We start from the raw sequence: 10,133 nt of genomic DNA, 5'->3' as shown, positions 1-10,133 counted from the left end.
ATGTGGTATAAGGATTACACACTTAAGTATGATGATATGTGCCTATCCTTAAGAGGTCCTGAAACTTTTATCTGTCTCCAACGAGACACGACTAGAGATCTACTTATTCAAAATTTGCCTATATATAAAGAAGTGGAAATAAATCTTTATATCAAAATCATCTAAAAACAAACTATATAAAAAATGATATCTCTAAATGTCTGTGGAAAAAAAAAACAAAGTATGCTTAATTCCCACTAACTGAAAACATCTGTGGGATCAATGACTCTCATGAATGTTACATGCTCCTGAAATGGCATGATAGAGAGCCCTTCAGTGAGCGGATCCTCAATCATCTGCTTAGTGTCGATGAATTCCACGGATACTTAATGATTCTGAACTCTTTCCTTTACAATAAGATACTTGATGTCGATATGCCTCGACCTTGACGAGTGCTTGTTGTTATTAGAGAAGGAAATAACAGCCGAATTATCGCAAAATATTCTTAATGGTTTCGGGATATGCTCCAGTACTCGCAAACATGAGAAGAAATTCTGTAACCATAATGCCTAATTATATACCTCATGGCAAGCAATAAATTCTACTTCCATAGTGGATGATGCTGTGGTAGATTGTTTCATACTTTTCCATGATACAGCTCCTCCCACGATCATGAAGATGTATCCCGAAGTAGACTTCTTATTAGCAACGCAGCCTGCGAAGTCTGCATCTGAATATTCGATTAACTCAAAGTGGTTAGATCCTCTGTATGTGAGTCCGAAGTCTTTCGTTCTCTGAAGATACCGTAATACTTTTTTTTTGCAGCTATCTAATGTTGCATTCCTGGATTAGATAGATATCTTCCCATCATTCCAACAATAAAGGCAATGTCTGGTCGCGTACAGACTTAAGTATGCATGATGCTCCCTACCACTAATGCATACGGAAATTCTTTTATTCGATTCTTTTCCAAATCATTCTTTGGACACTAAAATAAACTAAATTTGTATGTCATACCTTTCGAGTACCCTAGTAATATAGGCCCTCTGTGATAAGCTGAGCAGTCCAAGTGTTCTGTCACCGTGAATCTCAATGCCGATGACGTAAGAAGCTTCACCAAGATCTTTCATTTTAAATCTTTGAGATAAAAATTTCTTGGTGTCGCTCAACATCCTGGTATCACTGCTAGCCAACAAAATGTCATCAACATACAAAATCATCATAACGAACATACTCCCACTAGTTTCAATGTAGATGCATTCATCTGCAGTGTTTTCTACAAAGCCATATAAGGAAATTACTTCAAGAAACTTTAGGTACCACTGTCGCGATGCCTGTTTCAACCTATATATAGATTTCTTTAGTTTACAAACCAAATGTTCTGAACCACTAGCTACAAAACCTTCGGACTGTAGCATGTATACATTCTCATTCAGATCCCCATTGAGAAATACAGTCTTTACATCCATCTGATGTAACTCTAAATTCATATGAGCTACAAGAGTCATTATGATCCTGAATGAGTCTTTCTTAGATACTGGTGAAAAAGTCTCCTTAAAGTCAATGCCTTCACATTGGTTAAAGCCCTTAGTAACAAGTTTGACTTTATATCGTTCGACATTACCCTTGAAGTCCCTTTTAGTTTTAAATATTCATTTACAACCAATCAACCTTATTTTAGTGGGTAATTCTAAAAGATCCCATACTTTATTGTCCTGCATAGATTTCAACTCATCTTTCATGGCATCAAACTAATAAGAAGGATTATCACTTTGTTTGACTTGTGTAAAGGATTCAAGATCTTTTTCCACCCCTATGTCAAAGTCGTGCTCCTATAAGTATACGATGTAATCATCTCGATTTACAAGTCTTCTCTCTCTTTCAGATCTTCTCAATGATTCTTTTTTGTTGGGTGTTATCTTTATTTTCCTTATCAGTAATTAGTATATGAGGTTCTATGTGGTGTTCTACAGTGACTAGAGAATCGACTGCATCATTAATATCAACGTGATCTGGATTGAATATGACAGGAGTCACAGTCATTTGTTCCTAAAATACAAAATTTCTTATGTTCGTGTTCCCACTGTTTTCAATGTCCTCAATGAATCTGACATTCCCAGGCTTAACAATCCTGATAGAGTGGGAAGGACAGTAGAATCGATAGCCTTTTGATCTTTTTACGTATCCAATGAAAAAACAACTTACGGTTCTAGGATCAAGCTTCTTTTCATGCGGGTTATAAACTTTGGCCTCAGCAGGACAACCCCATACATGTAGATATCGGAGACTTTGTTTTCTCCCATTCCACAACTTAAAAAGAGTTTTGTTTACTGCTTTGCTGGGAATCCTGTTTAGTATATAAACTGTAGTTTTGATCGTATCACCTCATAGAGATTCTGGCAATGTCGTATTGCTTACCATGCTTCGCTCCATATCCATAAGGGTGCGATTGCGTTTCTCAGCCACTCCATTCTGCTCTGGAGTACCAGGCATAACGTACTGAGCAACAATGCCACAATCCTGCAAGTATTTAGCGAATAGCCCTAGATTGCGTCCCGATTCGTTATATCCACCATAGTATTCACCACTATGGTCAGATCTGATAACTTTAATTCTCTTATCGAGTTGATTTTCAACTTCGGCCTTATAGATTTTAAAAGCATCCAGGGCATCTGATTTCTCACTGATAAGATATAGGTATCCGAAGCGAGAGTAGTCATTTATAAAGGTAATAAAATATTTGTAGCCACTCCATGAGGTTGTAGGGAATGGTCCACAGATATTTGTATATATAACTTCTAATAGATCTACACTCGTGGTTGCACCTTTCTTTCTCGTTCTAATATATTTCCTTTTTATGCAATCAATGCATACTTTATAGTCAGAGAAGTTTAAAGAATGCAAAATTCTTTCTCACATAAGCCCGTCTAATCTCTCCCGAGATATATGGCATAGCCGTCTACGCTATAACATGGAGGAATTCTCATAGTCTAGTTTTCGCTTGGATCCCACTTGATTTCCATGCAAGGAATTAATATTATAGACGTGAGAGGCAATTAAGTTTAACTGGTATAAGTTGTTTACCATAGAGCCGGTTCTAACTTTAATTAAATTAAAATAAATACTAAAGTTATTATTTCCAAATTGAAATGAATATCCCAATTTATCTAAACAGGAAATTGAAACTAAATTGCGTCTTATAGACGACACATAAAATGTATCTACTAAATCTAAAAAATAACCAGACTTCAACTTAAGCCTATAAACTCCTAATTGCCTCCACGTCTACCTTCACACCATTGCCTACGTATACTGAGCTCTCTGCATTAGTTAGTGGCCTGGTCTATAGTAATTCCTGCATAGAAGTGCATATGTGAATAGTAGTTCCTGAATTTATCCACTAGGAATCCACCGACACATCGATCAGATTAGATTCAAAACAGACAAGAACAGAATGATTACCTTTCTTTATAAGCTTATTCTTAAACCCTTTGCAATCTTTCTTTAAATGACCTGTCTTTTTGTAGAAAAAGCACAGTTTTCCTTTAACGCATTTGCATTTTGATCCATTTCCTAATTGATTCTCATGGTTTCCAGATGGAGGACCATAGAATCCATTATTAGAACCTTGTTTCCTCTTCCATTTACCTTTATTCCCATGCCCTTGCCCATGACCTAAGGTCACCATATTAACATTTTGAACGTTGACCATCTACCTGATCTTGTCTTCTTCTTGGACGCACTGAGTGATAAGTTCATTCAATGTCCACATGTCTTTCAGAGTATTATAGTTTATCAGGAACGTGCCGAATTGGAGAGGTAGGTTGTTCATGATCAAATGAACCAGTTGATCATCAGTGAGTACAAGCCGTAGAGCACGAATGTTAGAAACAACCTCGATCTCCTCTACAAGGTATTCACGAATGTTGCATTTTCCATCGTAGGATGAGCGAGTCACTTTATTCAAAAGAATGCCCACTTCAGATTTATCAGATTTCTTGAATCGTTTTTCCATTTCAGTCAGGAAAGTTTTGGCATTGTCTATTTCAGACATGGTGCCCTTCATAGATTTAGAAATTGAATACTTAATTACTCTTAGGCATATATCATTTGATCTAAACTACGCAACCCATTGATTATATTCAGCTTCAGTGGCATCATCAGATGGTTCTGGTGGTTTAGGTGTTATCAGGGCCAAATCTAATTGAAGACAACCTAGTACAACTTCAATGGCGTTCTTCCATTGAGCGTAATTAGATCCATTTAGGGCAGGGACTTGATTTTGATTAGTTGAAATTGAGACTGAAATAAAAGAGATACACATATACTCACATTAGTTCAAAACTTCACAAAACAATTTCCTGAATGTAAACAAATATCAGGCAAAGTTAATCAATACAGTTGTTAAGGGAGGTATCAATTGAATCATCCAAGATGAAGTGGGCCCAACCATCACATCCTGTTGAGAATCTGTTACATCATTATCATTCCTCCTGTAGCCGGTAATAATAACATGCGAGTGATCCTCCTAAACATGAAGCTAAGCGATGTCAGCCATGTAAATCTGAGATACTCAACACCTATGGGTGAGATGAGTCTTTCACCTTTACATTACCAGCACCATTTACTTCACCCGTTCATATGTCTGTCAAACAGTAAACATCTGTGTTTTCGTTACCGTACGCATGGAAACATGAACGCAACTGTATGCAATCCTCCTTATCCCAATGTTATAAGTCTGTACTTATAAAATTTTCATCGATTGAGGTCACTATGGTGGCTAACACAATCGAATCCAACATTACAATATAGACTTAGGATCGCGATTATAATCCTGCCTCTTATTGGATTATATCTAAATTATTCTGATGCGGCCCACAAGATGGTCAGTTTTGATCTTTGGAAAATAGAAAAACTGTCAGATATGTTTCGCTTTCTATGATCCAATGGTCTAAATCATCTTCTAAGGATGGGTGATGGGCTATTTATGGGGCCGAATCAAGATTTTGTGTGGTATGACATTATTAACGGGCATTATAAATCTGAACCTTAACCCTTAACATTCATATGATAGATGGAACCCTTTTAACTGGATGGGTAGACCCAGGCATAAGTATCCATAAGATGGACAAATTAGTCTACATATTAAGCATTTATTAATAAAAGTTTTAAGGATGTCATCATCCCAGTGAATGAGTTATATTAGATGCTCATAATCCATCAAATGGATGGCCCAAATATGGGATCAATGGGCCATACAGAAATCCGGGCCTACCATTTAAACGGGATTTGGATCCAAATGATCCCGTTCGCAGGGTCCAGATGGCGGATCCGAATACGCATAATCGGGTCGGAAGACCCGATTCCATATAAGGTCGTTCTCGACCTAATACCAACAGCGAAAAAGAAAACAGGTTGTTTTCGACCTAATATCTGCGACGAGGAAGAACCAAGTCGATTTCGTCCTACTGCAAGCAGCATCTGAAAAAAGGGAGTGAGAGAGACGAAATCTCAGCAGTTCTCCCTGTCCGCCTCATGTAACCAAAAGAGATGGAGTTTCTCTCATCTCTGTAAACATCATCGGAAGCAACGGCTGGGGCATCGGCTGCCATTGACGAATGCAAAAGCTCGGGACGTTGGTGATGGCTCCAGATAGAGGAAGAAAAGGGAGGTTGAGATCCATCACCATCGTCCAAACAAATGAGGTTCGATAATGGCTACTGGTCCAACAGATCAAGGTGAGTAGATTTTGGGATTTGCAATCCCTGACGATAATGGGACCTAAAGGAATCCCTAAAAATGGTTTAGCTGGATTTAGGGATTCGAAAATCCCTAATTACCCGATTTGGGGATTCGAATTCGAAAACCCTAATTAATTGGATTTGGGTTTTTCAAATTCAAAATCCCTAATCAGGATGACTGGATTTGGGGTTCGAATCCAAGATCCCTAATTTTAACTGGATTTGGGGTAATAGAACTGAAATCCCCAATAAGGGATTTGGGATTCGAAATCCTTAATATGCTGATTTTTGAATTCAAGGAAAAATCCCTGATTAACGAATCTGGATTTGGGGATTCAAAATCCCTAACTCTGGATTCTGTATTTGGGATTCAAATCCCTAATTAGAGGATTGGGAATAAAATCCCTAATATAAACCCTGATTTCCTACATGGGTTTTGAATTCAAGAAAACCTAATTCGAATTTGAACATGAAACGGATGAATATGATCATCCATGCCTTTGCACAATGTCTTTGATACCAACTGTGGGACTTAACCTATGTGCCGAATAGGCCCACGGATCTATCTGTGCATAGGACATGTGGATCGAGGGTTCGGATGACTTACCTAAGTGGGACGCCATTGTTGAGAATAAGAATACTAGAATATCTATAGAGCTTAGGATCTTCCTCTCCTTCAAACCCTTTCTGCAACTCAAAAGATGGGACTTGAATTCTGCCGTGGTATAGGATCGGAGACCCAGCTCTCTTATATAAAGTTTGTGGAGAGGGAGTTTGAAACCCATAAAAACTCTCTCTCCCACGCTCCACATCGCTGTGTCATAGTTCGACTTAAGTTGCCTTGCACAAGGCTATAGCATTCTACCCCAAATACGCATTGCTGCGCAGATAGACTGCGCAGTGCATCACCTTAAGTGGGGCCTGCTAGTTAACTCAATCAAACTGTCTAGCTAGAGTACAATCCAGACCATTGATTAGTAAGGCCCACTACATAGAGTTCTTATAGCTTCTACACCCAATAAGTGGTATTAGAGCTTAAGGTTGGGGTATTAGTTTTGAGTTTGGAAACATGATATCGAGGGGATCGAATGTGAAGTTCGAAACAGAGAGGTTCACAGATAATAATAACTTTGAACCATGGAGATTGAAGATGAAAGTCATCATAGTTCAACAAGGGCTGCAACATGCACTCCTTTAGAAAATGCATCATCTGAAATCTATAAAGGAAGACGATTGGGATTAACTCGATCAGATAACGATAAACACAATCCAATTATGCATGGTCGATGAAGTCCTTTATAATGTCGTCAATGAGATGACTACTATAGGTTTATGGATGAACATAGAGAGCATCTACATGACGAAGTCGCTCACCAATCGTCTTTATCTGAAGAGACAATTTGACACTCTTAAGATAGAAGAAGGGTTGGATCTCTCTAAGCACATTAACATCTTCAACAAGCTGGTATGCAAATTGACAAGGATGGAGGTAAAGATCAATGAAGAAGATAAAACCTTAATTTTGTTGACATATCTTCTGGAGTCTTATGAGTATCTGGTTCATACTTTGTGCTATGAAAGGGATTCATTGGATTTCGATACCATTATCTCAAATCGTCAATCAAAGCAGTTGAAAAAGAAGAGTAGAGGCGAAGGTACTTCTACAAATGCATTGTTTGCTCGAGGAAGACCGTTTGAATGAGAGAATGGGAAGTTACTATTTAGATCTAAGGAAAAAGCCAAATGCAAGTTAAAGTGTTATAATTGTCAGATGATGGGACATATGAAGAAGGACTGTCAATATCCCAAAACCCATAAGGAAGAGAAATCAGATGATTCATCGAGTGAAGCTAATTTAATGGAATTGGGTGAAGGTTCGAATAATAGTGACGTGTTTTCGGTGTCTAAGACTGGTTACTTCTATTGGGAGGGGATTTTCGATAATGGAGCATCGTAACATATGTGTTCTTATTGGAATTGGTTCACCACATATAGCAAGTATGATGGTGACTCGTTGCCCCATACAATTCTAGCCATGCCCGGAAAGACTCTAGATACTTGGCTGGATCCCCAGTTCTAGAGTAAGGAGTAATTTGCGGTATTCGAAATCTCGACGAAACTAGAGACGCCACAGTGTCATCGGTGAATGGTGGCTCTATATCCTCCATCATAGCCTTAACCAAGGTTAGGACCCAAGCTCGATAAGCTTGACGAATGTCACCTATTTGACCTTGTATCTCCCTGAGCTCGGCCTCCCAAGGGACCTCATTTTCTGTTATCACCTCGGGTTATTTCCTGCATCTTCTCTTCTCCAACGTGTGGCAAGCATGGTAGTTGTAACGCCTTGACTTTTCAGGACCCGAGATGGTCAAATTCGAGTATTTTTTCGACTATCAGAGTAAGCAGATGAGCGTATAATGACAAGTAAGCATAAAGGAAAAATTTACAATTACATTTAGAATGTATAAGAGGTTGCCCATAATGACTTATACAACCCAATGTCTCAACGTTAACAATTACAAGATTTACATGCATGAGAAATATAAAAGAAAATATATGAACAAAAGCTGCAAGACCGCCCATCTTCCTTGACAAGTACAACCACGCATCCTTAACCATCATAACGGCTCCTCATGAGTCTGAACTTACATATCACTTAAGCCACATGTAGTACCTGTACGGTTGTATATTTGATGGATTCGTGGCTAACTCAGTATGAATTTCCCTTAAGATTACACACCGCCGCATTAGGTAAGCATAGTTATAAAATAAAAAATACAAAACAATACATGATGCGGGTCTTATTAGATGCATGGATACGGGAATGTAATCATTGAACTAGGAAAAACATCCAGACGGTCAGTGGGCTCGTCAACCATGCAATTATCGACCTGAGAAAAACATCCAAATGGTCTGTGCCCCTGGAAAAACATCCAGTTAGGTAAATACGTACGATAACAATAGATGTTGGTCTGTGCCCCGGGAAAAACATCCAGTCAGGCAAATACGTATGTCACGTACGATAGTAATAGATGCTGGTCTGTGCTATGCATGCATGATTAGCCAACTCATTATTAGTCCAATTATAACCAGCCAATATAAATAAGCTCACGGTCACTACGGGGAGCCACAGCCCAGCGTAAGCCGACAGCTCGGGCATAGGTCCCATACCACTATCCCCAGCTCATGAGACTACTATCTTAGGATATTTAATGGAACCTCGTCGACTAGTGGTCAATCATATTACAATATATGGGGCTTACCATCGCATGGTTGCATAGTATAAAACATTGAACCCATATAGGAAAAATACTGAAATAAAGCTACATAGGGCGATTAGTAAAACTAAGCCACGTAGGACGAATATCCAACACTAAGCCACATAGGGCGAGCATCAAAACCATGCGATAAAAAATCATCTTTGAAAATCGCTTAGACACAACAACCCTAGATGGTAGGCCCACATCAATGATCCTCTAGACCACCACTTAATAACCACTAGATCGAAGGTCCATTACAATCACCGTCAATCGAGTTACATCCCAAGTATGGGTGTACATTTATAAGTAGGAGTTTCCCACTAATGTACGAGTTTAAATTCTATAAGCAATCCATAAATAATCCATAGGCATGAACATATATACAGGATGAACATTAAGCATGTAATATAGCAATTTAATTTTCACCAGCTAACACATGTGATTATAAAAGGGAGATATCAATTATAAATTAAAATATAAACTATAACTTAAGCTAATGGGAACATGGAAAGCTCAAGGGGAAGAATCATCACCTTATAGTTTGCATCGCCTATCAGCATCGCTAGGAAATGCGCGTTCCCATAAAATCAAGTCCTACCATAAATCAGGATGTACAATTAGCTCCAAGTTATACACACTACCTATGGTTTAAGATCATAGCCTACGGTTATCTTTTAGGGCTTTAGTGTAGAATTAGGGTCTTCATCCTAGGGTTTAGTTATAGGCTTAGATTTTTAGGGTTTGAATCCTAGTTAGTGTGCAATTGATTTTAGTGTTAATTTAATAAGTATAAAATATTTACTAACATTAGTGTTATGGTTAATATTAGTTAATAATCATTATGATGAAAATTAATATTATGGTCTACTATTTATGATAAGACAATACATTAGTATTTAATAATGATATCATTTTAATTTCTTGTATATAATAACTATCATTAGGATACATATTTTACTAATGGCTATGCATCCTAATGTTTAACAATCCTAATAATGATGGAAATGGTAATAATGTTAATTTAATAATTAGAAAAATAATGGTTAACATTAGTGTTAAAATTTATATTAGCTAATGTAGCAAAAATAATCTTCATAATGGTAATGAATGGTGTGATCTATTATAAGTGATAATGTCTATGAATGATAATATC

This window comes from Magnolia sinica, chromosome 8 (assembly GCF_029962835.1).
Source record: "Magnolia sinica isolate HGM2019 chromosome 8, MsV1, whole genome shotgun sequence".
Taxonomy (NCBI): domain Eukaryota; kingdom Viridiplantae; phylum Streptophyta; class Magnoliopsida; order Magnoliales; family Magnoliaceae; genus Magnolia; species Magnolia sinica.
The sequence above is the reverse complement of the archived record's forward strand: the minus strand, read 5'-3'. Positions refer to the sequence as shown.